The sequence below is a fragment of the Desmodus rotundus genome, chromosome 8, assembly GCF_022682495.2.
Source record: "Desmodus rotundus isolate HL8 chromosome 8, HLdesRot8A.1, whole genome shotgun sequence".
In the NCBI taxonomy this organism is placed as follows: domain Eukaryota; kingdom Metazoa; phylum Chordata; class Mammalia; order Chiroptera; family Phyllostomidae; genus Desmodus; species Desmodus rotundus.
The window spans coordinates 104,108,249-104,124,301 of NC_071394.1; the positions used below are offsets into that span (position 1 = coordinate 104,108,249).

The 16,053-nt window shown below is 35.9% G+C and overlaps 1 long non-coding RNA gene and 1 other non-coding gene across 2 annotated transcripts in view; both read left to right on the forward strand.

Moving 5' to 3' along the window:
• Positions 1–16,053, forward strand: part of LOC128781541 (uncharacterized) — a 162,187-nt gene that overhangs the window by 39,094 nt on the left and 107,040 nt on the right. The window lies entirely within an intron of this gene.
• LOC112310007 (small nucleolar RNA U3) lies at positions 2,127–2,337 on the forward strand. Its single transcript, XR_002975330.2, has one exon. It is a non-coding gene; the product is annotated as a small nucleolar RNA U3 (small nucleolar RNA).

Consider the following 16,053-nt stretch of genomic DNA (forward strand, 5'->3'; position numbering starts at 1 on the left):
TCATATGATATGTAGTCTGACTGGCTTTTCCACTTAGCATGATGTTTTCAAGATTCATCTATATTATTGCATGTATCAACATTTCATTTCTTTTTATTGCTGAGTAATGTTCCCTTCTACCACTATATCACATTTTGTTGATCCATTTATCTTTTGGTAGACACATGTGTTGTTTCATCTTATGGCTATAATTAATTATGTTATTAAAATTAGTATATACGTTTTTGTGTGGGTTTATGTTTTCTTTTCTCATGGGCATACATCTAGGAGTGAAACTGCTGGGTCATATGGTAAGTCTATGTTTAGGAATTTGAGAAACTGCCCAACTGTTTTTCTAAGTGCTGCACCATTTTGCATTTACCCCAGTAGTGTATGAGGGTTTCCATTTGTCCACATCCTTGACAACACTTGTTGTTATCTGAATTTTGATTCTTGACATCCTAGTGGGTGTGAAGTAGTATCTTATTTTGGTTTAGATTTCCATTTTATTGATGACTAATGGTGTTGAGTATCTTTTTATATACTTATTAGTCATGTGTTTTTTCCTTTATTTTATTAATCTGATGTGTTACATTGGTTGTTTTTCATATATTGAACCGACCTTGTAGTCCTGGGATAATTTCCACTTGGTCATGGTATAGAATCCTTTGTATATATTGTTCAATTTAGTTTGCTTTTATTTGTTGATGATTTTTTGCATCTACATTTATAAGGGACAGTGGTCTGAGAATTTCTTTTGTGATATCTTTGTCTAGTTTTACTATCAGTATAGTATTGGTCTCAGAATGAGTTAGGAAGTGTGCTCTACTCTTCTATTGTTTTGATGAATTTATGAAAAGTTGATGCTAATTTTTCTTTAAATGTCTGGTTAAATTCACCATTTTTGCCATCTGGGACTGGGCTTACTTTGTTGCTAGCTTTTAAATTACTAATTTAACTTCTTTACTTCTTATAGAACTATTCAGATTTTCTGTTTCTTCTTCAGTCTGTCTTGGCCTTCCTAGATATTTTTTTCATTTAATTTAAGTTTTCTAATTTGTTGACATACTATTGTTCATAGTATTCCCTCATAATCCATTGTATTTCTGTAATGTTGGTAGTCATTTCTCTTCTTTCATTCTTGATTTTAATAATTGAGTCTTTTCTTTTTTTTCTTGGTTAGTCTAGTTAAAAGTTTTGTTAATATTGTTGATTGTTTCAAGTAGTCAACTTTTTGTTTCATTGTTTTTCTCTATTGTTTTCTGTTCTCCACTTAATTAATTTCTGTTATAATCTTAATTATTTTATCCTTCTGTTTGCTTTGGGTTTAGTTTACTCCTATTTTTCTAGTTTCTGACGGTGGTGGTAAGTTAGGTATTGATTTGATATCTCCCTTTTTATTGTAATCATTTACAGCTATAAATTTTCTTCTGTGTACTTCTAATTTTTATCTCCCATGTTTTGGCTTATTGCATTTTTGTTTTCACTTATATCATGGTATTTTCTAATTTCCCTTGCAATTTCTTTTTTGACCCAGTGGTTATTTAGGAGTGTGTTGTTCAATTTCCACATACATGTAAATTTCACAAATTTTCTTTTGTAATCATTTTATAATTTGATTGTATTATGGTTGGGGAACATACTTTGTACAATAGCCAAGTGCTGAAACAGCCTAAGTGCCCATCAGAAAATGAGTGGATTAAAAAAAAAAACAACCTGTGGTACATTTACACAATGGAATACTATACAGCAGAAAGAAAGAAGGAAAACCTATCCTTTGCAACAGCATTGGTAGAACTGGAGAGTATTATGCTATGTGAAATAAGCTGGGCAGTGAAATACAAATAACATATGATTTCACCTATAAGTGGAACATAATCTATAAAACAAACAAATGAGCAAAATATAACTAGAGACATGGAAATAAAGAACAAACTGACAGGGACCAGAAGGGAGGGAAGAGGGAGATAATGAGGGAAAGAAGGGGAAAAGTCAAATCAAGGCACATGTACAAAGGATCTGTGGACAAGGACAATGGGGTGAGAAATGTGTTTGGGAGTGGGGGTTGGATGGGGCAGGGGAGAGCAATGGCGGCTGGGGAATGGGGACAACTGTGACTGAACAACAATAAGAAAAGAAAAAAATATAAGACTATACTTTCAGGAATCATTTCTATAGCTCGTTACTAGAGAAGTTTTTCTGAACATGTAGAGCACCTGAAACCGTGAGGAGGAGGCACAGTGTTCTCTCCTGAGCGTGAAGCCGGCTTTTGGTGTTGATTTTGCAACTGCCAGTAGCCATTGATGATCGTTCTTTTCCTTTGGAAGAGTAAGAGGGAGAGAACACAGTCTGAGTGGGAAAAAAAGAAAACGATAAATGTGTTGAGGCTTGTTTTATGGCTTCATGTGGTCTCATCTGGAGAATGTCTACTGTTAGTGGGTATTCTATAGATGTCTATTAGGTCTAGCTGATTTACAGTATTGTTCAAATCTTCTGTTTCCTTATTGATCTTTTGCCTACATGTTCTACCCATTAATAAGAATATGGCATTGAAGTTTAGAACTATTATTATTGAATTGTCTATTTGTCTTTTCCATTCTGTCAGTTTTTGCTATATGTATTTTGGGGCTGTTGATATACAGTATTTTGTTGTTTTTTGGATAGGATTTTATTTTTCCTGCTTATTTTTATTATTTGTTACAATATATTTTTAATCATTCATTATGTTATTTATGTCTTCTCTTTGCATTATCTGATCTTCTTGAACATCTAAACTTGCTATTTGTTCATCATGTCTGCTGATCTTATGAAGCTAAATAGTTTTCTCATATCTTTTATAATTTGTCATTGTGAGCTCATGTTTAGAGGCCTTAATTTGTAGGAAACTTATGCAGCTTGGATTGAAGAAATATGTGTCCAAGTTGATTCTTCAGTTGCATCTGTCAGAAGCTCTAAGGATATCACCAGCTCGAGGCCATTATTTTATGCATATTTGTGATGTGAAGGGGTCCTGGAGAAAGCCTCATTTTGATCTCTAAAACTGTATAAGCATAGGCCCATGAGATACTTTTTCTCACTGAAAGGCCAAACCAGGACAAGCAAACTTTTTTTTCCTTCTGCTGTTGGGTTGACATTTTCTTGTCTACAGAATGTGGAGCTTTTCTAGAACACTGGCTTTTATATAGAAGTCTCAGTTTTATTTTTCACCATTAGCAGGATCATGATCTTATTTCATTTTCCTATCAGATTATTAAAATAAAAATCCCTTAGTTACTGAGACCAGAAAACACCCCTAGGGCTGCTACAGAATCAGCTCAGGTCCTTCTTTGTTCAGCTTTTAGTTTTCTCTTTGTTTTTGACTTGGAAATTTCCTTTCTTGGGACCATGGCTATGCATATAATTGAATATCTGTAATAATTTAACCAGCATTATTGAAAAGTTTTTAGACTTTTCAGACTATTATGATAGCTTATATTCAGACTATCACCAGAAATCAAAGTCAAGTCACTTTTTAAATTTTTTTTGAAAAAATTGCTTTAATAAAGAAATTCAATTTAAAATGAGAAATAGAAAATAGCAATCACTACACTAACAATTGTCACAGGCAATATCTATTGATGAATATGTACTGATGAAAATCTACTTAGAGCCAGAGACACCTACTAACACATCCTTTGCTAACAAGGAATAGACATTTCACATTCTGTTCACTCACTTCCGCCTCTAAGAAGTACTCACTGCCAAGTTCAGGCCTCCAGTGAAGTAGCCCTGCCTTCACCTCTTCTTTCCTTGAGAGAAAAGCAAAGTATTTATCCTCTCATCACCAACAAGAAATTGAGTATATCTTTCACCACCTGGCTTATTTCACTTAGTATAATGTTCTCCTGTTCCATCCACACTGTCACGAAGGGTAGGAGTTCCTTCTTTCTTTCTTCTGTGTAGTATTCCATTGTGTAAATGTCCCATAGCTTTTTTATGCGCACATTTACTGGTGGGCACATAGGTTGCTTCCAGCACTTGGCTATTGTAAATTGTGCTGCTATGAATATTGGGGTATATAGGTTCTTTTGAATTGGTGTTTCAGGATTCTTAGGGTATACAGATACCATATGATCTCATCTTTAAGTGGAACCTAATCAACAAAATAAACAAGCAAGCAAAATATAACCAGAGACATTTACATAAAGAACAAACTGACAGTAGCAGAGGGGAGGAGGGAGAGGGATAATGGGGAAAGATAGGAGAAGGGCCATCAAGGAACCTGTATAAAGGACACATGGGCAAAGCCAAAAGAGGTAAGTTCAAGGTTGGGAGGCAGGGATGGATGGAGCGGGGGGCTGTGATGGGCTGAAAATGGAGAAAACTGTACCTGAACAACAATAAAAAAAAGGAATTGAGTATGATTATGGGTACAATACTATCAGAATAACATCAGTCATGTCTAGCTCCTGTCAAAAGCAAAAATTTCTCCCACCTGTGAGCAAGATATCACTGATGGCAATAGCAGACATTGCTTTCTTGGTGGGCATGGAGGTGGATCTTATGGTCCAGATTGTCCAGGTCCCATGATGTATAGTCCAGAGCTATTTACCTGGAAGCTGAATATGGCCACTTATAAAAGGCTTACTACTGGTATATGTCTGGGAAAAGAAAAAAACAAACAACTGAAGAACAATCTATTTAAATAGCCATTGACTTTGGAGGATTCCAGTAGTAATCCTCCTTTTCAGGATTCCAAAGTGCCTCTTGAAGGAATGCCCATTGTAGACAAAGGCCACCAAACACAGAGCCTGACACTAATCAGTGATACTTTCGAAGATCATCAGATCTGATCAGGGCCATAGTTTCCTAGGCAATAGGTGAAGCCAAGGTACATTTGAAGGTTTTGTCTCATTGAATTCTATATAGCTGAGATGGTTTTCTCAATAAGGTCAATGCATACTACAACTCCATCCAGGATCTTCCACCTGGTTCATTGATGAGTATGATGTTAACTGTAGAACTGGTAGATACCATCCTCAGGTTAAAATGTTCCTTCTATTTCTTGCTTCTAAAAACTTCCTCTTTTTGTGGTCATTAAAGCCAGTTGGATTTTATCAAATGCTTTATCTTTGTGTTGAGATGGCCTTATGGCCTTTCCCTCCTTTATTTATCAAACATGCCCTCCTGGAGTAAATGCGACCTTATCATAAAGTTTTTATCTTTTCTATGCATTGCTAAAGCAGTCCTATTAACATTTTGTTTAGATTCTTTTTGCATCTAAGTTCATTAGTTATGATGGCCAAAAATTTTCTTTCTTAGTCATTGATTGGGTTAGACATTAAACTTATACTAGCCACATAAAATAAGTTTAAAAAGCATTTTTTCCTAAAAATTATATATACTTTTTATTAATTTTGCTATATGTTTGTCAATTTTTATAGTCCTTTCAAAAAATTAGTTTTTCAGTTTATTAAAATTATTTCATTTCTCTTTTCTATTTTATGAATTTATGTTTACTTGTTTATAATTTCCTTTCTACAGCTTTTTGTTTATATTTTATCCTGCTCTTTCTTTTCTGGTATCTCAAATTGGAAGCTTAGCTCATTTATTTTCATTTTATCTTTTTTTCTAATATCAGTATTTAAGACCTTTTACTGTCAGTCTTACATTGGCAGCATCCCCAAATTTTTGTTGTATAAAATTTTTGGTATTGATCCAACAGTTACTGAGAGAGTTATTTTTCAATGTCACATGAATTTTAGTGTTTTTATTAATTTCTCCCATTATTTTGTCCCTTTTTGCATTGTGTATTTTGAAGTTCTATTATTATATACTTAAATACTTTTTTCTCCTTTATGAAATAATGGCTTCCCAGGTGGCTCTATCATTGAATAGTACCAAGCATTTAAAGAATTACTAACAATTCTTCACAAGCTCTTCCAAGAAATCAAAAAGGAGGGAACACTTCCCCACACATTTTTTGAGACCAATATAACACTATATCCAAATAAGACAAAGATATCACAAGAGAAGAAAATAAAACCAATAAAACAATTTCATTCCCAACATCAAAAAGAATAAATTACCTAGAAATAAATTTAACAAAACTATAAACTTATACCTTAAAAACTAAAGACAAACAAACAAATAAAAACATGTTAAAAGGAATAAAAAATATCTAAATAAATAGGAAAACATTCCATGTTCATAGATCAGAAGACTTAACATTTTTAACATGGTAATACTCCCAATCTGCTCCACAGATCCAACACAATCCCTATCGGAATCTCAGCTGATATCTTTGCAAAAATTGACAAACTGAGTCTAAAGTTTATGGAATTGAAGGGGACCCAGACTATCCAAGACAATCTTGAAAAAGAAAAACAAAGTAAGAGAACTCTTCCTTCCTGATTTGAAATCTTAACAACAAAGCAATGGTAATCAAGCAGTGTGAGACTGGCACAGTCACAGACATAGGTCAATGGCACGGAGTGAAAGTCCAGACATAAGCCCATACATGGGTGGAATACTGATTTTTGTCAAAGATGGCAACACCATTCAACTGGGAAAGAACAGTCTTTTGAGAAAATGGTGTTGAGATAACTGGGTACCCACATGCAAAAGAATATAGCTGGGCTTTACTTCAAATTGTATACAAAAATTAACTCAAAATGAATCCAAGATCTAAATGTAAGAGCTAAAACTATACAACTCTTAGAAGAGAATGTAGAGATGAATCTCTGTGACCTCTGATTTGGCAAAGGATTCTTAGAGGTGACATCAAAAAAGTGAGAAACAAATAATACATCAATTGCACTTCATCAAAATTATAAACTTTAGTGTTTGAAAGAGCACTACCAAGATAGTGAAAGGACAACCAACAGAATGAAGAAAATACTTGAGAATCATGTACCTGATAATGGACTTATATCCAGAATATATAAGAAACTCCTACAACTTAACAACAACAAAAAACAACTCAGTTAAAAAATGGTCAAAGGACTTGAATATATACAAATACCAAAGATACACAAATGACCAATAAGATGCTCAACATCATTAGTCAGCAACAAAATGTAAATAAAAACCACAATGAGTTACCACTTCATACTCACTGGGACAGCTAGAACCAAAAAGTTGGATAATAATAAATAGTGATGAGAATGTGGAGAAACTGAAACCCTCATACACTGCCAAGTGGCAGTGTAAAATGATGCAGCCACTTTGAAAAACAAATTGGCAGTTTATTAAATAATGAGGCAGAGACTTTCCATATGACTCAACATTACACTCCTAGCTATATACCCAAAACAAATAAAAGTGTATGTCCACACAAAAATTTGTACACTAGTGTTTATAGTACCATTATTATTCATAGCTAAAAGTGGAAAACAACCCAAATGTCCATCAATGCATGAATAGATAAACTATATGTTGTATATTCATACAATTGAATATTATTTGGCCATAAAAAGGAGTGAAGTGCTGACACGTGCTACATCTCGCATGAACCTTAAAAACACACTAAAGGAAAGAAGCAAATCACGAAAGTCTACATTATGTGATTGCATTTGTGTAAAAGTCCAGAATAGGGAGATACGATGAGACAGCATGTAGGCTTTGGTTGCTGTGGCCTGAGGGAGAGTTTGGTGATGACAGCTAAAGGGTATGAGCTTTACTCCTGAGGTGATGACAGTATTCTAAAATTGTGGTGATGATCACGAGTCTCTGCAAATATACTAACAACCATTGAATTTTCTACTTTAAATGGGTGAATTGTATGGTATGTGAATCATATAATAAACCTGTTAAAAAAGACAACCTCTAAAAAATGCAATGGCCCTGATTATATCTTGAAATGCTTTTTCAAAACTAATGTCTGGGGATAATAAGTGAAAGTCCATCAAGGAACATGTGTAAAGGACATATGGACAAAGCCAAAGGGGGTGGGTTCAAGGGTGGGAGGCAGGGATGGGTTCTGGGGTGAAAATGGAGACAACCGTACTTGTACAACAATAAAAAAAATTTTAAACTTAATGTCTGATATTAATATATGTTAACACTACTAATATAGTGTTCTTTTGGTTTAAATTTTCATCCTATATCTTATTTTATGTTTTATTTTTAACCTTTATTATACTTATAACTCATGTATGTGTCTTTTTAAAAATGTGCTTATCTAATTTGTAAATGCTGCCTGACAACTCTTTTATTTAATTGGAAAACTTTATTCAATATTATTGATTGTGGTTGAGTATATGTTTGTATGTGTTTATGTGTTATAAATATTTTTTTACCATCTATTTTAGAGTACCCATCCTAGCTTTTCTGTTTCTCCCTGCTTCCTTTTCTTGTACTCTTTTAGATTTATTTTTTCCCGCCTCTAGTAAAGGTTTCTTTTTTCTTTCACTAATTAAATGTTTTACACTCTAATTCTATTCTTTTACTACTAACTTCAGAAATTTTAACATGCATATTTATGTTAACACAATTTAAACTAAATCATTAATCATATTTTTATCTGTATCTTGAACCATATGAAGAGGTTTGAATACTTTAACTTGATGATGACCTTCTAATGTGTCTATTGTTCTTCAGTATTTTAGTTTTTCTAATTCTATATTTTAGACATTCTTATTATTTAGAAATATTTGATTCCATTTAGCTCTATTTTATTATTTCTTTGCTCACTTGTCTTTCTGGCATCTTAGACCTTTTGTGATCATTTTCTTCCTTCTAGGAGTACATTCTTATCTCTAGTGAGTGTCAGTTAGTAATAAAATATTTTTATTAGTATTTGTCTTAAATGCCTTAATTTCACCTTTGTACTTGAAAGATAATCCTGCTGAGTATAATGATCCCCATTTGACAGTTGTTTTCGCCAGCACATTAAAAATATTTTTTTTACAGTTTCTAGTTTTTTCCCACCCTTTAGGAAATCAGGAATTGCTCCCCTGCAGTTAATCTATCTTTCTGTCTGACTGATTTTAATACCTTATCCTGGTCCTGGTTCTGAAGTTATACTAAGTTTATGTGCGTGTCTTTTTGTTCACCCTATTGGAAATTATTGGACTTTCTTAGTCTGAGGATTGGTGCCTTTCATTGATTTGGAGAAAGTGTCAGCCATTCTTTGAATAATGCTTTTTCTTAATATCTTTATAAAGCTTTATCATAAACTATAATGAGATGTATGTTCAAACTTTTCACTTCATAGCCTACATCCCTTAATCTATTTTTTATATTTTTCATATCTTTGTGCAATATTTGGGAAATATTTTAGGAGTATTGCCTAGTTTACAATGATCTCTTCAGCTGTACCTAACTTGCAACTTAGTGTCTATGTAGTTCTATTTTCACTTATACTTTTTAATTCTAGAGTTCTATTTGGTATTACTTCAAGCAAGATATTTTGATAATCTTTTGTTTATTAATCATATTTTTCATATCTTATTTTTCCCGTAAAATATTTTAAAAATATATTTTCTATTTAGTCTCTGATAATTCTAGTATTTGCTGTCTTTGCAAGTACTATTCTGCAATTTGATTTTTCTGTAGATTTTTGCTCATGGAAGCATTCTTCTTCTTGTGCTTTGTGTATTTTGACTGTACATGCATATGAAGAACATTGCCCTGCATTTAAATGTTTTTCTAAAATAATGTATCCTACTATTAATGTATTTTGTATCAGTAGGGTTTATCTAAATATGTAGTCTTTTATTATTATTTTTAATTTATTGATTGACTTCAGAGAGAGGGGGGAGAGAGAGAGAGAGAGATTAATCAACTGATTATTTCCCATAGGCTCTCTAACCTACACATGTGCCCTGACTGGGAATCCAACCAACCACCTTTTGGTTCACAGAATGATATTCCAACTAACGGAGTCACGTGGCCAGGGCTAACTACCTAGTCTTAAATCTTGCCAGAAACAATAGGCCAATTATCCTTTTATCTAAACTTCCTCATGTTATTTTCTTTAAAGTATGTCTCTTGTTAAATAGTTATTGTTTGCATTTTCTTTACTAAATAAATTTGAGATTCCTTAATGTATGAGCTTAACGTTAACATATTCAATGTATATCTGATATATCATGTTCTAATTCTGTTATTTTATACTGCTTTTATTTTATATTTCTATTATTTTCATGCTTCCTTATTTTTCCTTGGCTAATTTTTGGGAGCGAAATAATTTTCCAAGACCAAGACTGCCTTGGTCTTTTTGGGAGCTAAATAATTTTCACACTCATTTTTATTCTACTGGTGTTTAATTTAAAAACCTATGTTTCTCTAAGTATATTTACTCTCTTCCTACCTAAGATAAGAGATGCATTATACTTACCTGTACTTTTTAAAAAAGATTTTTATTTATTTATTTTTTAGAGAGAGGAAGGGAGGGAGAAAGAGGGAGAGAGAAACATCAATGTATGGTTGACTCTCATGCCCTCCGCTACTGGGGACCTGGCCTGCAACCTAGGCATGTGTTCTAGACTTGGAATTGAACTAGTGACCCTTTGATTCTCAGACCAGCACTCAACCACTGAGCCACACCATCCAGGACTATTTACCTATACTTTTTCTTTGACTACCATCATACACTGCATTTTCATAGAATAATTTGACTATAGAATAAAAATTATTAGATGAATAATCTTTATTATACTTTTATATATTATTTCTTTTAAGAATTATCTTTTAAATTTTCATTAAATATTATAATTACATTATATTTGTTTGGACAGCTTTTCTAAATTTTACCGAATTTATTTAATCACTCCTGTATGTGGTTTCCAGGAGCACATTCCAATAAACCACCTGCACGCAAATCTCCACGTCAGACCTACACCATCAGGAGTGTCTCTAGAGTGTGCAGGGTCCTGGGCAAACATTGTCTACATAACAATTTAATGAAAATTTGTATTATAAATCCAGGGGCCCAGGTGAGGTATAGTCAATGAAGATTTAGAACAATGGATGAAGAAGAGGTACTTATGTCTTGCGTTTATTGCCCAGTCAGTGCCTGTGAAGACTGTAGCTTCCCGGCTCTGTTTCTCCCATTCGGGTCCTAGAATGATCTTGTTCTGTGTGTTATTAGTGCTCTACTTATTGTCAGATACATAAGGCCTGACTAATTTTCTATGTCTTACTGGGAGAAAAAGCTAGTGATTTTATTGTACACAACAGCCATGCCTCTTCTGAACCCGTTTGCATGGGAACAATATAGATCTTGACTCTAGAGTTCCCTTTATGCCTTCGTCTAGTGCTGGTTATACTGTTACTTGTGATGCTCCATTATCTAACACTGCCTGTGAATATTGGTTTTCAAAGACTCTCAAAGGCTGTTATGTGCTTTTAGTTGCCCACAGATGCAAGTCTTCCTCACAGTGTGAAGGAAAATGTGAATAATTCATTTATCTGGTCATGTTAAATTTAGACCTTGAAATTTTGTAGCGTAAAAGTAGGATGACACATATTTCAACTGTCTTTTCCCTTGAACTCTTTAAGCTGTGATCATTACATTCCTAGAATGTGATCTCTTTCAATGTTTTCAGCACCTCTGCTGTAAGCACAGAGGATAGTTGAAGGGCCTGTGGGGAAAGCAAGAAGAATGCTTCCATTCCCCCAAGGAAGTTGCTTGGATAATTGTCCCTCCTCTAGAACAGTGTAAGACTGATCCAGGGGAGTGTGATGCCACCAATTCTATTAGGCAAGAAAGGACATGGGTTGGAAGGGCCCCTTGGCATTGTAGGACAATGGTCTCAAAAGCCCCCAGAAGAGCTTGGCCTGGCTACCCCCAGAGAACTACTGCCTGACAGGTGGTGCAGAACCTGCTGAGGAGGTGGCATGACCTGGGGGTGGACACACAGGGTAAAGGGCATCTGCCTCCACCCCAGCACCCTCTGGCCCATAGATGGAGGTGGCATGCTGTCGGATCCTGGGTGGGCGAATGTCAGTGCACAGTCCCCTACATATAGGCCAACGGTCAGTTGTAGCCCAGAGGCCTGAACTCATTGTATATCCAACATGAGTGACAGTCACCCCATATCAGTGTGTCATCACTATTCTGGTGGTTCAATTTCAGGCCATGCCAAGAAAGAAAGACTAGGCTGGCCAGTGGGAGTGATCTGATCTCCAGGCCACTTTCCTAGAACCAGGGCCTGGCCCAGAGGCCCAGGACAACTCCATGGGCACAAGTGCCAGGGGTCGTCACATGGACATTCTAGGAGACACTCTCGAGCTACTCTCACTGATGAGCCCATCCTGTCCATACCTTGGTCTCCCAGTTTTGAGGGGTTTATAGCATTTGCCATTTGCACTGGGCACCAGACTGGTTTTCAAACTTCAGCAGAAAAACATCTGCAGAGATAGGTGCTGTCTTGAGCCAAATATGGGTATGTTCTTATAGTAGGTGTCCTCAGCCTGGCAGTGGATCTGTGGATCTAAGGGTTTAGGACAAATCTCCATGCTGGTTTTCACAGTGGAATCCTGTTGTCATTCAGAACCCCAAAGTTTGTCTGGCCTCTCATGAGCCAAGTTGCTGGGAGTCTTTTTTGGAATATAATTTCTGTAAATTCACCTCTATTTCTCATCCAGTTCAAGGACATCTTTGACAGCCCACCAATCTCATACTCTTCAGACAACACCCACAGGGTAAATTTGCTCATTGAATGGGAGGGACTGGCCTAGGAAGATGCCTGGGGCTCAGCCTCTGATGCATACAGAAGAGAGCCCCATGGAATCTGTTCCCAGGTCTCCTCCTGCCCTGGAGGACTGAATCTCTCTGGGGAAGGGTCTGCCTTTGCTTTCTGGGCCAGCCTCAGGGGGCAGAGTCAGCCAAATCAGACTCCTCTGTCACCCCTGCTTGGACCACCTGGCCACCAGCAGCTCACAGAGCATCACAGCAGAGGTCCCAATTATGCCTTTGAGCCATTGTTACTGCCCTTGTGCCTGCACCTGATTCTCACATTCTGACATCCTTTTACTTGCTCTTTTAAGTTCCCTAACATTTTTAAAAAATTGCCCTCCATTTTTTTCATTAGTATACATTACTAGTATCTTAATTAAAAATTGAATGGAACCTGCGTGAGTTCATCTGTTGGGCCTACCACTGGAACCAGGCAGGATAAAGGGATGCTGTAAGGCTATGCTGGCTGTGAGGCAAAGGTGGATCAGCTGGAGATGCAGACATGACCCTGTGGGCAGCCAACAGCCGCGTGTGGCTGAGGTCACATGATTCAGGACTGTGCAGCCCTTCAAGAGGAGTCCTTCTGTAATGTGCATGCTTTGGAGCCACTCCGATATCTCCCTTCCCTGTGGGCAAGTTTATTTAGTGGGGCACCTCCAGGCTGCCAAGTCTATGTAGTTCTCTGCTGAATGCTCCTTTGGGGTTAAAGAAAGACTTTAGGAAAGGCCTAGGTCATTCAAGCTGAGTCTTTTGCTAGTCCCAAGTGTATAGTCCCAAGTGCATACCCAAGTGTAAGCAATCTGGGTGTCTTTGCTCCCTGGCTTTGCTTTTTCCTCAGAGATAAGGGAGGAGAACTCAAAAGATACCCATACTCCTTCTGTCTACTTCTCACTTGTCTCTTCCTGTGCTTTGTACATGTGGCCTTCTTGAACAGTCCCCAGCATCTTGGCAATTTCCAGAAGGTGACTTTATTCCCTTCTTAAGACGTGATCCTTACTTTTCCTAATTGCAAATATAACAAGTGTTTGTTGTAGAGAATTAGAAAATATAAACAATAAAAGTAAGAAAAATCACCTTGCCTTGTCTGGGTAGCCCAGTTAGTTGGAGCATCATATTGTAACCAAAAGGTTGTGGGTTCGATCCCTGATTAGGGCACATATGGGAGGCAACTAATCAAAACTGTTAAAGTTAATAAACATATCCTTGGGTGAGGATTTAAAAAAAGAAAATCAACTTAATCCAACTATTCGAAGATAAGTATTGTGATGTTTCAATATTACTTTCTTCTAATTGCTTTTCTATGTTTACATTTATTTTTACCTATAATATTATTCTACAAACTATTTTGTATCCTTTAGTTTTCACTTAACAATATACCCCAGGTATTTTATCATGTTGTTAATATTTCTCTGTGACTCCATTTTAAATGGCTTCATTATATTCCATTTCATAGAGGTACTGTAAATTGTTTTGCTAATTTTCTGGTTGTTGAATATTTAGGTATTTTTCCTCCTGCTCCTCTTCCTCTTTCTTTGGTTTTAGTATCATAAATAGCATTGTGATAGTATAAGTCCCATTTTGCATAAATCTTTGATTATGTCTTTAGTAGTATAAATTCACAGAAGTGTAAATGCTGGGTCATAGTGCCTGGAAATTCTATGTTTTTTTAAACCATAAATTGTTCTTCAGAAAGGCTATACTAATTTATATATCTGCTTGAAGTGTGTAAGACTTCATTGTGTCAAAGTTGTCATTTATATACATAATACATTTTCTAGAAAAATATCTAGAAACTTATTGTTTTTATTTGTATTTCTTTGATGACAAAACATCAAACATTTAAAGATGATTATTTCTCATCTTTGTGTCATGTCTCTTGATGTCCTCTGTTTTTATTATTTCTATATTCATGTTTTACTTAATGATTGATTTGGAAGTGCTTCTACAATATATATTCATGGTATTCCTGCTTTGTCTATTTCTGTGATTTTTCTTTATAGATTTTTTGACAAGTCAAATTTTTAAAAAGATTTTATTTATTTATTTTTAGAGAGAGGAGAAGAGAGGGAGAAAGAGAGGGAGAGAAACATTGATGTGCAAGAGATACATCAGTCAGTTGCCTCTTGTACACCCCCAACAGGGGACCCGGCCTGCAACCTAGGCATGTGCCCCCAGGGAATAGAACCGGTGACCTTTTGGTTCAAAGGCCAGCACTCAATCCACTGAGCCATACCAGCCAGGGCTACAAGCCAAATTTTAATGTTAAAAGTTTTAAGCTCATTCCAAAATTGATATAACAGAAAAAAATTAGATCCCGCTATATTCCAGGCATTGTACTAGGCAACAGGAATATAGCAATGATGAAAAAGACAATGACTTTTCTCCTAGATTTAATTTCTACAGGAGGGTGGAGGAGTCACACAATAAACAAATACCATATACAAAGCATCAGATAATGGTCAATGCTGAGCAGAAAGGCAAAGCAGTGCAAGGGAGTAGAGAGTGCCTGGAGCAAGCACTGTTTTGCAGGATGGGGACCAGGATGGAGGGTGCGTCCTGAACAGAGACTGTGAATGGGAGCGAGTTGTGAGGCCACCTGGAGAAGTGTTTCAGGCAGGGGGAGCAGCAAGTGCTGAAGCCCTGAGACGGAAGAGTGCTGGGCGTGTTGAAGGGGAAAGGAGCCCAGTGGGGCAGGAGCAGAGTGAGGAGGTATGGACCAGAGATGAGAATGGAGAGGAAGCCACGCAGTGGCATTGGAGGTTGCACTCCCCTGGTCAAATTTTCAGGAATTTTGCGAGCTAGTTTTTAAACATAGCCATTATTAAAAATTAAATTATATAAACTTATAATTAAGTATATTATAGAAGGGATAAATGGCAATGGAAGGAGACGTAACTTGGGGTGGTGAACACACAATACAATATACAGATGATGTATTATAGAATTGTACACCTGAATCTTATATAATTTTATTAACTAATGTCGCCCCAATAAATTCAATAAAAAAAGAAAAAAAGAAGAAAAAGTACATTGTATTAAAGATGAAGGTAATAATAATTACTCATATTTCATCACTTCCTAACTGTGTTCTACATTTGACTCTTTTCTTTGCACCGGAGGTTAATCGTGTCTATTGTATCTGTGGGGTGGAGACACTGTGTAATGGTGTATTACTGCACGTTCGTTACTTTCCATCTCTGCATTCAGTGACATCATGTTGGTGGCTTGAAGTCAGACATGGTGAAAATATTTACACAATGGAAATCAGCCAATTCTACAAATCAGGGCTTCAGTTATTATTTTGCTGATGCCTAGACTTAAAGTGGTGGAGAAAATGTTAATAATGTAGATTAAATTTAAACGCGAGTCATGTGTGTAGCTCCTGTATCGTGAATAGCACAACAAATTGA